Source organism: Suricata suricatta, chromosome 16 (genome assembly GCF_006229205.1).
Source record: "Suricata suricatta isolate VVHF042 chromosome 16, meerkat_22Aug2017_6uvM2_HiC, whole genome shotgun sequence".
Lineage (NCBI taxonomy): Eukaryota > Metazoa > Chordata > Mammalia > Carnivora > Herpestidae > Suricata > Suricata suricatta.
Window position 1 is genome coordinate 20,135,500 of NC_043715.1, and position 15,662 is coordinate 20,151,161.

At 37.9% G+C, this 15,662-nt stretch overlaps 1 long non-coding RNA gene across 1 annotated transcript in view; it reads right to left on the minus strand.

The window, feature by feature from the left end:
- Window positions 1-15,662, minus strand: part of LOC115280697 — a 218,011-nt gene that overhangs the window by 45,158 nt on the left and 157,191 nt on the right. The window lies entirely within an intron of this gene.

Below are 15,662 nucleotides of genomic sequence, written 5' to 3' on the forward strand. Positions count from 1 at the left end.
ATCTGACAGGAAAAGATTCTGGGGCATAGAAGGACATCAAGTAGGAGAGAACTGAAACTTGGCAGAAGCCAGGCTACCCACCAGCATGGGCAAATCTCAGCAGAGCCTAGGTGATGTAATCAGGTGAGTCTAATTGAAAGACTGTGTTTCCCTTGGAGAAGGTCTTCGTTACAGTGGATGGAAGAGAGAACTGTCATCATTTCTGTTCTCTCTTTCAATTTTGTTTTTCCTTTCCAAACAAGCAATTGAATCCAGAGGCTATTTTTAGTCCCCTGGCTGAGGGTGAGTGATAGAGTACATTAGTGCATTGGTGGGGCTGGAGGTAAACTTAAGTGGGAGCCTTGATGGTACAGCCCCACAGAGCTGGCTGGAGGCAGGAGATTGACAGCAACATTATAGCGACAAACAAGATCTGACCAGAATCCTCCAGGACCGTAATTTCAAGTGCTGTAGCTCGTAGACTCTATATAAATAGAAGGGAAGGAGCAGAGGGAGAAAACCAAGCTATAGGGCTGATTCCTTTCTGATTTCGATGCACAGTTTCAAGGGACAGCATGGACTTTAAATCAACTTTAGAGACACAAAAGACCCCAGATGACGGACCCAGGCAGTCTTGGTGATGGTAGGCATTCTATGCATTTAGTTTGTATAGATCTTAAAATTAATTTCATCTATATGTATTTTTTTTTTAACATTTGCTGGTGGAGTTGCCTTAAGCCTAAAGTCACATTACCCTGTGGCCTAAGGAAATCTCACCTTTTCCTTTTCCATGGTGAAGAATAATGACAATAGCTTTTCTTTGCATCAAATATTTATTGGGGATCAGATGCCACATATACACAATATAATCTAATAGCATGTATTTGTATGTGGTGTGTGCATGTGTATGTACTTCAATATTCAATCAATATTCAATGGAATTCTGCAATGTAGACAATATCCCTAATTTGTGCATAAATAATGTGAGACTCCCAGGAGCTATGAGACTTGTGTCAGTTCCTATTACCTTTAAGGAGCTGAACTAGAATTTGAACACAGATCTCTGCCTGTATAACCCACGTGTTGTGCACTGCCCCGCCATCTTGTTGTATGTGATTGGGGTAGGGTCCAAGGTTGTTGGTATATCAAGGTTCAGAGACATGATAGGAGAGAATGATATAAGGCAGCCATGCTTTGGGAATGAAAACTGCTAACAGTTCTTTGTAAATGGTTTGCACAACAGCTGATACATGATAATCACTTCACATATTTTAAATGCATTAACCCTGAAAAAAAGTGGGTTGGGGAAAATAAAAACTGGTAAAATTTGATCAATTAACTGTTGAGTCACTAACTAAACTCATCTAACAGCATTCTGGCCATAAGCTCCAGAGGAGGAGAGTACATCCAGTAGGCCAGTAATTACAGAATAATATGATTCCCCTAATTAGACACTGAAATTGTTCTTAGAGAAATGTATACAGGTGAGAAGGATAAGGAGGAGCTAGAGTTTCTGCTGTCCTGGGGAGGATTTTCAGACATCCAGACCTAGAAACACGGCAAAGTGGTCCCTGATTGGCAAATAATTGTGTGAAGAGAAAACAGGCAGGAAAGAAAAGTGGGGCTGGGGTGAGTTCTTCTGCTGCTGAAGGAAGCATCTGATGCCACAGTCAGGAATGGTTGTCAGTCAAAATCTCAGGAAAGCCAGAAACCAATCGGTATGAAGGAGTGACGCCCAAGGAGTGGGCAGTGCCCTTCTTCAAGGCACACAACAATGTCAGGCTAAAACCAGGGCAGGCTAGCGGGGGTGGAGGGGGGGTGGGAGGAGTAGTGAACTGGCAGCCAGGGTTCTGGCATGATTAGAGAGAGTGATGTTTGGAGAGGATAGTTGTTTGCAGACAGTCCTTGCCCAAAGCCTGAGGTTCTGCCTTTCGGGCAAACTTTCAAAAGCCTTCACTCACTTGACTTTGCTTTGTAGCAGTTCCTCCAACTGAAAAATATATAGAAATTATGTCCCCTTAATGCCCTCCCTGCTGCCACACACACAACATGTATCTAAGATATATAATTTTTTCTTCCTATATATCCTATAGATTGAAGCCAATGCCCTCTTGAAATGTAGGACAGAACTACTGTATGCAAATCAGCATTTATGGGATGAATGCATAAAAGACTGGGGAGGGCCAAAGAACCATGGGTCTGCAGCTGTGCATGTGTGTATGCACTTGCACCTTCCTGAAGCCTAAAACCTATAGAAGCCAGAAGACTTAGAATGGTCTCCTTTAGCTGTACGAGTTTCTAAAGACTGGGATAAACAAGCCTACATTTCTTGAAGAAAAAATGGAAAAAAGTATTAAAGGAAACCCCCTAGTCTAAATTAATTCACAGTTATGGCGAAGCTGTCCCTATTCTAGAAACTATTATTTCTAGAGAAAATAATAATAATAATAATAATAATCACCACCACCAACAATGAAATGAGTAACAGCAGTTACTGAGTTCTTTTTCTGTATCACTTACTATGCGATACATTGACTCGTATAACAATTAACACAACAGTACTACAAGGCAGGGAGTTATAATTGCTCTTTACTGATGATGAAGTTCACGTAGAGTTCAGCGATTCAAACACTATCACAAACTAAATACGTGATGAAGCTGGGTATTCATCCCCTTCAGTCTGACATCAGACCCAAATTAACTGGGGACATAAGGCAAATATCAAGTTCAGTCTTCTGATTGCTCTAGTCGATATGAGGACAAGATAGGCATAATTTTTTGAGGAAAACTCTGCTCTTTAGCAGTCTATTTTTTCTTCATCTTCTGTCTATGAGGTACATCTATCCATGCTCATTAAACCACAATGAGCCCGTATATAGCACATCTGGATGTGAGTAAACTGCTGAATTAAGTAAATGCTTGTCACTTCAAGGGACTATCATGTCATTTGTGATCAGTATCCTTCTTCCCTGCTAGTTTCTCTGAGCGAAGTTGATCTGCATAACCCATGGTGAAATTTCCACAGATTTCCCCACTTAACATGGAATTTGCCTCTGCGTGGCTAAGTGCCTTGCAGGCTATTGAGGGGGCTCTAAGTTGGGAATGGAACATTAGGATTAGATTCTTCATTCATAGTCATGATGTGTTTTTCTGATCAAATGAAACCATAGAGGTGTGCATTTGGACAGGAATCCGCAATTTAAAAGACTGTACACTGTACAATTTATAAATAAGTGTACAACTTATACAATCCTGTGAAGAAAACAAGGAAGAAGTTTTTCTCCTTGCTTACTTCATTTTGGCATTTTCAACACCTTTAACAATTAGTGGAGGTGGAAGAGGATTTGGAACCAAAGGGAATGAATTCTAAATTTAGGATAAATGGTCACTTTTGAGTTCTTTTTAGAATAGAGGAGTTAATATCCCAGAAATCTTTGAGTATGTGCTAAAATTAAGTATGTCCTCTGGATGAATTTTATTTCTAGAAATTTGGACTAATGCCTTCTTTGTTGAATGGGGATGGTAACAAATGCTCCCCAGAAGCAGCCACAAAAAAAATGCTCTATTTTGACCCTGAAAATTACAATGAATTGTTTTGCATTTCATCTTAATAAGAAAGAAAAATACCCTAAAGTTTATATTTCTTCCATATCCACCGGCCACAGGGACTCATAAATGCCTGCTAATGAAATTAAGGAGAAATATGTGCTCAGCCACTATTAGCCCCAAGCATGGAAAAATAATTAAATTAAATACTTAATGAGAGGCACTTTTTTTTTTACACGGTTTTGAAACGTTTAGGTTATGGAAACATTTGACCTTACTGTATCTGCTTAACTTGGGCTAAAACTTTTTGCATTATATCTGCTCAATAAATGTTTGATCATGAGGAAAGCCAAATACTTTTGAGTATTTTAACAACAGCAGCAACAACAGAACACTTATGGTGCATATTCCATTTTTTGTTGTCAATAGTGTTGGGCGGTTAGCTCACAAACCAACAACACTGGGGAAACAGTGTTTTCCTTTGTCTCACAGACAGGAAACAATGGGGGGCTTGCAAAATTTTGAAACCAGGGTTGAAACTGAATTTAAATCCATTTTTATGTAATTTTTCAAGTTGCATCAATGTTTGATGAACATCTCTGTAAATTTCAGAGAACATTTAAGGTTTTTCATATGAAGTCCTTCACAACCAGATTTCAACCTTCAGCCCCAGCACTGTCACTGAACTCCATAGGCAATCACTATTCCCTAAATTTCACTTATAACAAGAGTGAGGTATTTATACATCAAATAGAGGAGTCAAAGTGTTTTGTTTGACCTACTGGTGTTTGAAAGCTAGGATTTTTTAAAGGTTTACTTTATTTTTGAGAGACAGAGAGACAGAGTACGAGCAGGGGAGGGACAGAGAGAGAAGGAGACACAGAATCCAGAACAGGCTCCAGACTCTGAGGTGTCAGCAGAAAGCCCAATGTCGGGCTTGAACGCACGAAACATGCGATTATGACCTGAGCTGAAGTTGGACGCTTAACCAACTGAGCCACCCAAGTGCCCAGAAAACTAAGATATTTTACTTAAAATGCTAGAACTTTGACAACACTCTAAAAAAGGGGGGGAGGTCTGCAAACAGTAGGTTCATACTCCTCCATGGCAATAATTAGCTAGAACTGAGTCATGTCTGATCTGTGTAATTAAAGAAGGAATTCTCCAGTGTGCCACAGTCCTCACCCCTCCCTATTGCTTATCTCTGGGCCTTTAGCTCATTTACAATATATACTTGGACAATACAGATACGTGAGTTTGCTCGTAACATACTTTATGCCATTGTCTTTATTTATGGTACCTCTTGGGCCCTCCATTCTGCTTCTCTAGCGCCTCCCACCCCTTTTCTGACAGATGGTTTCTCAGCCTTCTTCAAAGTTTAGCATTTTTTTGATACCTTTTTTTGATACTTATACTCTTTGCTCAGAATTGATTATATAGTCAGCAGTCTTAATTCATTTAACAAATGTTCAGGGAGCACAGGCCATTATGACAGACACTCTGCCAACCACTAAAACTTAAGTGGCAGGTGACTGACACACATGTATCTGAGATGTGTTTCCAGGGTCATTTGAACACACTGTTGTTAAGGTTCTGATGAGGCTTATGAATGTGAACACTGATGTGAGGTTAGAACTAACTGAAAAGTCAGTGTGGCTAATGTTATAACTGTAGTTTTCTACCAGGCATAGTGTGGTAGCATTGGTTCCTCTTTCACTAATGTTGGGTGTGTCCATTTGATTTATTTTGGGAGATGAAATGTGAAAGGTACTGATGGAGATCACTTGTTCGGGGGAAAATGTTAAAAAGTGATGAATGTTTTACCATATTCTCTCTTTCCCTCTGCCAAATTGACAAGCAATACTGGTGACTCCTCTAGTGACCTAAGTCCTACAATAGGGTGATGTAAAGCAGAGTCTCCTGATGACCATGATGGACATGAGCTCTGTACAAGAAATAAAACTCATTCTTTCGATTTAAGTAGTTTTAATTGTACACAGTATATCCTATTCCGCCTCATTTAATGCTTCCTGAACTGGACACCAAAAGACTCATAAGATTAAAAAAACTTAAACATATATTTACAACTAAAAAATACATTTTATTTTATTCTTTTTTAATTTTTTAATGTTTTTTATTTATTTTTGAGAGACAGGGTGAGCAGGGGAGGGTCAGAGAGAGAGGGAGACACAAAATCTGAAGCAGGCTCCAGGCCAGCTAGCTGTCGGCACAGAGCCCAACATGGGGCTTGAACCCACATTCTATGAGATCAGGCCCTGAGCTGAAGCTGGACACTTAACCGACTGAGTCACCCAGGCAACCCTAAAAAATACATTTTATAATAGGATAATAAACTTCCTTTGCTGTGATCATAGAGGATCTGAAGCAGGCTCTGTAATGACTGCAGAGAGCTCATGTTGGGCTCAGACTCACAAACCACAAGATCATGACCTGAGCCCAAGTCAGACGCTTAACCCACTGAGTCACCCATGTGCCCCCAGGTTTTATTTTCTCAAATTAAATATCATTCACATCATTTTCTCAGAGCAATGGGAGTCCTTAGACCTTTATTTAAATAGAAATATCTTTCCCTTTGTGAAATGATCCATGTACTATCTAACTCAGGAAACACTCTCCTGGGGAAAAGACCTCTTGAAAAAAAAAATCTAAGTTTGATGTAAATGCCAGTGAAATATAAGATATATGCAGAAAACTCACATAAATCATAAAGGTAGATACATTTTTATAAAATGAACACAACTGAGTATTACCTTTAAGACAAGCATGATGTTCAGCAACAAAAATCTCTCTTTTATCCCATTTTAATCAATACCTTTCCTGCCTATCGTCAAGATTAACCCTTACAGGGACTTTGGACACCACCATAGATTAGCTTTCCTCATTTTTAAACTACATTTAAATGGGATCATACTGTCTGGTCTTTGGTGTTGAACTGCTTTTGCTTAATTTTCATAAGATTCATTCATTTTGTGCTGTGTATAATTGAAGTTCCTTCATCTTTATAATTATATTGAAATCCATTGTGTAGATATACTCTAATTTATTTAACTACTGTACTGCATGTGAACGTTTATATTGATTCCAGTGTTTTACTCCTAAAAGTAGTGCTGCTGTGAACATTTCTGAAGACGTACAATTTTGTACAGGTATTTCAGTGAATATGTGAACATTCTAATGAACACATTTTGGAGCTTGGGGTAGAACTGCTGGATAATTCGACTTGAGAAAATACTGCCAAGCAGTTTTTCAAAGTGGTTATACCAGATTATATTTCTACCAGAAATGTTTAAGATTTCTGATTACTCTAAATCTTTGTCAATACTTGGTATGTTTATTCCTTCCCCCCTTCCCTCCTTTCTTCTATTTCTTTCCTTCCTTTCTCCCTCCCTTCACCCCTCCCCACCTTTTGTCTTCCTCTCTCCCTCTCCCTCTCCTATTGTTTTGGTCATGTTGTGGTATTACATTGTTGTTTTGTCTTTCCATGATTACTAGTGAATTTGATTACCTGTTCACACTATTTGCCATATGAAAAATATTATTTGCTTTTTCTTTTTTGACTTGTAGAAGTCCTTTATAAATAAGAGTTCTTTGTGAGATATGCTTTTCAAAGCACTGAAGAAAATATCTTACTGATTATTTTTCATTCCTATTCCTCAAATTAATGCTTTACTACAAATGCTTATTCCTCTCTCCCCTTCTGTCAGTCAGGTAGATAACGCTGATATAAGTTTCTGGAACAAAAAGGGACCTCTCTTACCAGCAAACTGGGACTTACATAATTTTAGAGTCCCTGTAAATGTTCCACTCGACCAAAAGCATAGCATATTCAACTCAGCATATTTAAGTCAACTTTAGGCTTTCTCACTCCAAGCCTAGACCCTAGACAATGAAATATCTTTATTTCTCTCTTTCTTATTCTGTATTCTTTATCCTATAAAAGTTTCTTGCCTTCTGCTTCATGTTGCAGTTATCCAAAAGGAGACTGTTAGCTTCATGAAGTGTTAAACACACTTCATTTGCATCCACTCAAATCCAAATCACTTTTTAAGAATAGGTTAAGGTTTTTTTGGTTGTTGTTTTTGTTTTTATGAATGTGCATTTTTAAATTCCACTGTAGTTCAGGTCATCTTTTGTTGTCTGTACAAGAAGAACTTTTGGTGTCCTGTTTAAGAAAACTTTGTCCTTGCACCATGGCTACATTCAGCTTGTCTTTCTTCTGCTTCAACTTAAAGGAAGTGTACTGACCTTGTTGTTTATATTCCAGATGTTTATTAGGTGATAAGGCGGACATAGGGTAAATATGTGCATAGAATTGTGGGCATCTTCATGATTTCCTTAAAGGCTAGAGATTTCTCTTTGACACTATTCTTTGGCTCTGTGTTTTTGTTTTGTCTTATTTTGTACACATATTTTGGTCCTTGTTGTAGTTGAATATTATTATTTTAAGACTTATTAAAACAGTAAATTCTAAGAAGCAAGGCTGGGCTGAAAGAAAGGTACCATTTAAAACTTCAAACCACAGTGAAAGACTTTTCCATATAACTTAGCTCAGCCTACTAAATTTCAGTGAGGCAAATGCCAGCCTTGTGTAAAGTCACACTCTGCCTGTCTTTGCCTTCTTTGTGTCTCTATCTCCTGTCACATAATGGAGAGGAATTATTGACAGATGACTACAGGGTCTAGGTATTTTTGATCCAATGTAGCAGTGTCCCTTATTAGCCTTGCATCCTCAAACCCCCACAGATATATGTCTTATTAATCTAGTAAACTTTCTGAGAAATGAAAAAAAATCACTAAGAAAAAGGAAAATCATGATTGGTTTGATTCACTTGGGGATGAACTTTATGGGACAATGTGATGGAACTGAATGAGGAAGAAGAGGAACAAAAACATTACCTTTTGGGCACAATTGTTTATTAATAAAAATATAGAAATTAAATGAGCTAGACTAAACAGTCTTCTCTTTATAACGTATCCTAAGAACTGTGTTATCTTACACTGGGATGAAGCCTTCCTACAGTACACCCAAATATTTACTTTCACATTACGAACATTTGAACTCTTTTGACATTTTCTACAAACCTCAGAGCATCCATTTAAACCCAACTGCTCACTTCTGCCTTTTAATTTCTTCATGCTGTAATTTAACACTAGAGTTACTTTTCTGATGTATTTGGTATGAATAAATTATATTCTACAAATGTTTCAAATGTTCAATAGGCTCTAACCAGTCATCATTTATCTATGAGTACCCTTTAGAAAAGAACAAAATGATCCTCATTTTTTTGATTTGTACAATTTAAATCTAAAAACTGTGCAGTTATGTAAGTGTAAGATTAAGGACTTCTCTCATTGCAAATTTCTAATCCTCCAGCTGGGGGATTATAAACTCCCATGCTGTTATAAAGTTTCTCTGTACACCAGAGTCTTATAACTGACTGGAAGATTGAAGGGTTGTTGTTTTTCTTTTTTTTCAATTTAAGTATGTGTGAATCATAGGAGTCCATTAGAAATATATGGCTTCATTGGAATTAGAAGAAAATATACCCTTTGTTCAACATTTAATATTGCATTTCCAATTCATATGTAATTGTTTATAGGGCTTTCAGTCTCCCACAACCCAAATAAAAAAGGTTTTATATTCTATAGCTATAAATTTCAAAAGACAATGTCAAAACATTCAGTAGAAGAGAACTTTCTTATCGCTCCCGGCAGACTCTCTGCTCCAGCATAGCACAGGGAGAAAAGGGCTTAATTATAGCAGTTTCCTATTACAGTAACCTGCTTGGTTACCACATGTCACAAAGTTAACCGACATGAAAAATGTGGATCTTGTTTCTGTTTATTTTTCCAAGATGTTTGGGGAGGGACGTTGCATCAGGGAGCAGAGTCATAGCCTTTAGGGCATCCCTTAGTGATCACTAAATTTACATTAAAATGAACCATAATAAGATTTAAACAGTCCCCATCCCGTGTGTGCCTACATTTAGTGGGTTATTGAGCAGAGCTTGGGCCTTAGTCTAAATCAAGACATATGTGTGTGTGTATATTTGGAGATATTCTCCTGAGCCTGAGCTTACATGTGGTGGTGGAAATAGGAAGCAGAGAGGCATGGCCCCTTGCCTTTCTTGTTGATATAGTGGAAGAGGCAGAGGTCTGAGGAGGCCTGTTGGGATGCAGAATGAAGACCTAGATGTTTGATCATGGAAATAGCTTAGCTACTTGGGCTTGCCCCGGTACCTACAATGCATTAAAATAACCAAGCAAGCAAAATACAAAGACAAAAGAAAAAAAAGGAAAAAAAAAGTATCTTCCTAGAATGGTCCTTGGGATCCAGGTCGAGAATACCTAAGTCTAGATGTTGTTCTGCCGTAATGATTCATAACGTGAAACCTCAGTCAAATCACTCTCCCTCCCTGGGCCTTAGTTCAGTCGTTATTAGGAAATGAGGAAGATGATAATTTTGTTTCTGAGGGTCCTTCAATTACTGTCCCACGTAAGTGTCTAGAAGAAGCTGGGCCAGGGCCTAATAACCAGGGGTGATGGCTGAACCAAGATCCCAATTACATTACCATGAGAAAGTGTGAGGTAGAAAAGGATGTCACGTGAGCATTTATTTTCAATCATCTGCACTTGGTCTAGAAACCAAAAATTAAAAGCTTGGCAAAGCGGGTATAGGAGCAAAGAGTGCTGTCAGTTAAAGGTGCACGTGCACACTCTGATGCAGTGTTGTAGATCTATTGACCTTGTCAAGGGGACTGACATCAGGTGTTGCCAAGGTTATCGCCTTGGTCCTGCCTTATCTGGGCTCTGCTAAGTAAGCTGGTGACTGCAGTACCCAAGGTCAGCATCTCTACTGTCTGTGTTCTTTGGTGTAAGCAAAAGCGTCAAGCCCGCCAGTGAAAGAAGCTTTCCCCAGACTTTCTGAAATAGGATCCTAGCATCTAACCACATAATATTATGATTGTATTTTTAAATAAAATGAAAATTACAGAGGGAAAGGGGAAAAGGCTCAAGTTCGCTTTAGAAGATTTGTCTCAAATCTCAGCATTCTTTGTTTCTTCAACATTTCGGTCTCTTCTCTCCTTCCTTTCATTTCCTTCATTAACATGCTCATGTTTATTCTGTTATTTTATCTGTTACTTGTCCCGGGTACCATCACAGGCAAAGTGGGGGCAGTTGTTAAACAAAAACAACATGCCCTTGGTCCCATAGTACTTAACTTTTAGTGGTGGAGACAGAAAATAGAGGCCACTAGAAATGATCATATAATAACTAAGATGATAAATGATCTGAGAAAGAAGTATGAGCTCTTAGAAAACCAACGATAGGAAGGACAACTATGGGATCTTAGAAATCCATATAGTAAGAGGACTAATCTTTTCAAAGAGGTCAGGAAGGCTTCTCTGAAGAAGTATCATTTAAAGGGAGAATCACTATATAAGTAAAAGTACCAGGTTTTCAAGTTAATTTAGATCAGAAGCAAAATTGAACTGCTGTTGCCTTTTGTTTTTATTTTTCCATTTCACCATGTGTGTTTGTCTAGCCAGCACACGTGCAATACATTTAAAGTCCCTGTTTTCTTCTCTTACAGGCGATGATCTAGGCTTTTACTAATAAAAGAAATCTTAGATGCTCTGTCCTCTCTTAAATTCATGGACAAAAGGAACCTAATAAGATTCAAACTCTAACTGGAAATGTTCATTTATGTAAACCATCAAAAGATCTACAATTGTCAATTTTTGACTCTCTGATGCTTGGCATTGTAGTGAGCATATTAAATACACCATCTTGTTTGATGTTTGCACAATTATAAAATATTTCCTATCACTTTCCTTTTTTTCTTTCATTTTCCTGTTTTACAGATGATGAAACTAAGTTATGGAGAGATGAAGCAGCTAGTCCACAAACCAGTGATATATTGAACCCGGAATTTGCAACCAGGAAGTTCTAAAGCTGATGTCTCCGTATTTAATTTCATTCATTACATGCCTCTTCAGATTAATCAGCTTTTGCTTTTCCTGAAGCTCAAGGAAAGGAAATTGATTTGCCTAATATGGCAGAACTTTGTGAGTATAATGTCCTTATATCACCAGTATTGGGAAGAAAAATATATAGTTTAAGATGCAAATTCTATTTCATCAAGGTGAAAAGATACACAGATAAGAGATACTTAGTTTAGAAGTAATTATGTGTATCATTTGGATAGACCTATATATAGATTTAATGAGGTCTTTTATGGATATACATTTTTAATTTACATTATAGTAGTGTTGATCCTTTTTAAAAAAATTTTCCATTTATGGCTAGAGTTTTGGTTTCAGGATGGGAATCCAGAAAAGCTGTGACTTTCGGTAAAGCATCTTAATGTCTACACTGCATCCTCCCACCTGAAAATGGAGTAATTACATCATCTATTGTGTAGAGTTGCAATTTATGGAATGCACATTGGTAGTATCCTCAGTGGTCCTTGGACAGTAGACATCAAAAATGAGAAATCAAGTCATGGTAGACAAAGAGGCTCGTATGAAAGAAGTGCACTTCCAAGGGCAGGCTAAGTAGATGTGTGGATGGAGAGAGTAGAGAGAAGGCATAGCATCTTTTTTTTTTTTTAATTTAAACCAGCTGTCCTATAGTTTTTTTATAAAGCTTTCTACACTGGAAACATTGTATGAATTCTAACAATATGAGACAGCAAAATTATAAGTAAATTTCCTTCAAGTAGGCTGAAGATAATTGATTACCTTTGCAATCTATTGGTTCTCTGACTCAATACCATTTATTCGCACTGTTCTTCCAAAAGGTACCTCTTCCAATCTTTGTGACGAAGGTCTACTCTCTCATAACAGAATGTGAGTCCCTTAAAGACAGGATCAGTGTGATAGTTCCCACACCCTGCCCTTAGCAGCAGAGCTTTACAGGGAAAAGATAAGTAATAAATGCTGGCTTATTAAATATGGAGCAATTTCTTCTTTGACTACTTTTCTTTCTCTCCTCTGCTCTTTGGCTTAGAGTCTTCATCACGAACACTTTTTTTCCCCCTGCTTTTCAGCTTTCTTTGCCTCCAGGTCATCATGGCTTTGCTTACAGGTTTTACCTCCAGGTTTTCAGGCATTCAGCTGACTGTGGTGTGAGGTTCATAATAACCTGCCTTTTGATTTAGGCTTTGTTACAAATCTAGCTGTATGGCCTTTGACCAGCCACTGCCTTCTCTGAGCCAGAGCTTTCCCAGCTGCAAAATGAGGCCAGAGGCCTGCTGATTTCGAAGAGCCTTAATTATCTAAATTCTGTGACTTTGGGAAGCTACCCTCATTCCAGAAGTAAGAAAGATCTAAAATAAATTTCAAATGGAAAATTTCCGAGTGAGCAGGTGAGGCTTGCAGATTCTTAGGAGGTTTATCATCAGGCATGAGGGTAAGAGTATCTTCCCAGATCCGTCCCTGTGTCTGGATCTTGCTTGGTTCTTGTAGCCAAAGTCCTCTTTCTGTAGATGATGGCAGAGCATCAGCTCAGTGCCATTATGTGCCAAATCACCTCTTCTCTTTCTTTCTAAAAAATGAAACAGTACTCTCAGATACATTTTAAGGTGTGAAATGCACATACCATGTAGAAAGTGTTTCTATGGAAAAACAAAAGTTTGGAAAGACAATAAAATGTTTTTTTCAGACTATACTTGTTCCATTTTTAACTTCATGTAATCTTAGCTTCAACACATAAAACAAAGGTTTAGCTAGAAGAAAAATAATCATAGATCATTATGGCTTTTGGGATAGTTGATTTCAAGTCCATCACCAATCTAATGTGATATTTTAAATAATTTGTTTAACATCCCTTTGCCATATCTGCCTTTATGTAAAGCGGAGATAGTCATGCTTCACTTTGTTCCTGAGAACACTGTTACAAAGGAGCGTTAGCTGGGAAGACCCTGATGTGAAGTCCTGTCCCTATCACCTACTGTCACTTACTTTATCACGCTGGAGTGATAAGTCAGTTAATGTTTCTGAAGATTTTTAAGATGATGATTATCTTCTTCATGAGACTGTTGTGAGAATTACAGACAGTATCTAAGTTTCTGGTATCAAGTAGGTGTTCAACACATGGTGGTAGTAGTAGCTAATGCCTGGAGACTACACCCAGCCCAAAGGTTTATATATATTTCTTTTATTATGTCCTAGATGCATGATCAGAATGACTGCTGCTGATGGAAGCACATTCTAGGACACATGGTATGGTCCAGTGGTCCCTTCTTCTGGGGTCTGGAAGAAGACATACAGTACACATAGAAACACATTTGGCTAGTCCCTGATTGTTTTGCGACTTCTTGAACATTATTTTCTCGCTCTCTCTTTTCACACCTATAATTTAAGGGACTTCAGTTAGGTAATTGTCAATGTTTTTTCAGGCTTTACAATGTTAGGGGTGAGAGACTGAGCTTTTCTCTTTTTCCCAGGAGTAGTCAGTAAGGATTTGATGGTTTCAGATTTCAAATAAATGGTAGCTGTGCCTGGAGGTATAAAGGGGGAACTTCAGGTGTGTTAAATCCATTGCACAGTGGGGAAACCTTCATTTCAAGGATACCAGCAGCGATGCCCTATTTGTAATTTTAGTACATCATGCATTTCTTGGCCAGTATATTCACCAAGCCTCAGAAATATTTATTCCATTCTTTGTTCTACTCAAAGACCAAAAGACTTAGCCTCTCAGAGCTACATGTGCAATTTTTTTTTTTACCGAAGCTTGATAAACAACAGGGTATGCTAATAATAATCATTATGAGAATTTTTTATGATAAAACTATATCTATGCCAAATTCTCTAGGCACCTAAGAACGTCATACTGAATATATTGCCTAATAAAAGGGCAGCCCAGCTCTATAAATCTCAAGCATAGTGAAGAAAAATTCTCCATAACCACCATCAACTGCATAATAAATAAAGCAACTATTCACCCATGTAAAACAAAGGGAAAAAGGACCTTTAAAAAGCACCAACACTTTGTATCCAAGGACTTTAAAGCAGAAGCTGAAAACCTAGAAAGCTGTTATGTGCTGAAATGATCTACTGGCTACTTAAAGTCAGAACCAGACCTCTTCTTAGGTAATGAGTAGCCATTGATAACTTGATAGCAGCTGAGTTAGTTAGAAGAGCATATGTGTGCTGCAGTAACACACATTCCCAGAAGTTCAGTGGCTTAGTCCATCGTATTCAACTTCCTACTCATGTCAAGTCCTATTCAGGTTCTAAGTCGGAGATTATCATCCCCACTGGGACTCAAGTTGGATCTTGGCTGCTTTCTTCTGGTGACTTTGACATCTTGGTGCCCTTCACTTACATGCAAATAAGAAAAAAAAATAAGAGGACACAAAAGATTTACATCCCTTCCTAGCTACATTGGACTAAGAATAGTACAAGCCAATTCTGCTGCCCATCACCCAGAACTAGCCATAGTGCCTCAACCTTACTATGAGATAGACTAAAATAAGTGTGGCTCTTTTATTTTTTTTCCATGAGGCTGGATATTGTCTCCATCTTTTATCTTGTCATATGACCTTGTAAAGCTTGCATGACCTCTTGGACTACAGTGTGTTCAAGAGTGAACACATACAACTGTATTTTCAAATTGTAGGATTATGTCATGTCAAAGATCAAGTAGCATAATGACCACAAAAATGACAAGACTGCTATAAAGCAGCATCCAAAGGTGAGCTTACACATACCATGAAGAGTGTGGGGCCTGGTGCCATAATATCATCATTCAAATTCTTACATCAACACTTAATTTAAACTACTTTTTGTCAAATTATTTAAGTTTCAGATTTCCCATTATGTAAATGGAATAATGATATACGTTCTGAAACCATCAGTGGTGAGTTATGTGTTTCTTTTTAGATGATAGGTTTAGAAGTGTGGTAACAATCATTATATACTTAATAAGTGTAACATATTGATAGATGGATTGAATTGAGTGTTTTAAGTCCCTATAGATCCTTTTGAAGTCCAACAGAAAGCTTTCAGTTGCAAATAAGAGGTGACCTAACTTAAAACAGAATTAAACAATGGGGACACTCATCTTCCATAATGGCAAGTCCAGAGGAAGGTTAATATGGCAAATCATCA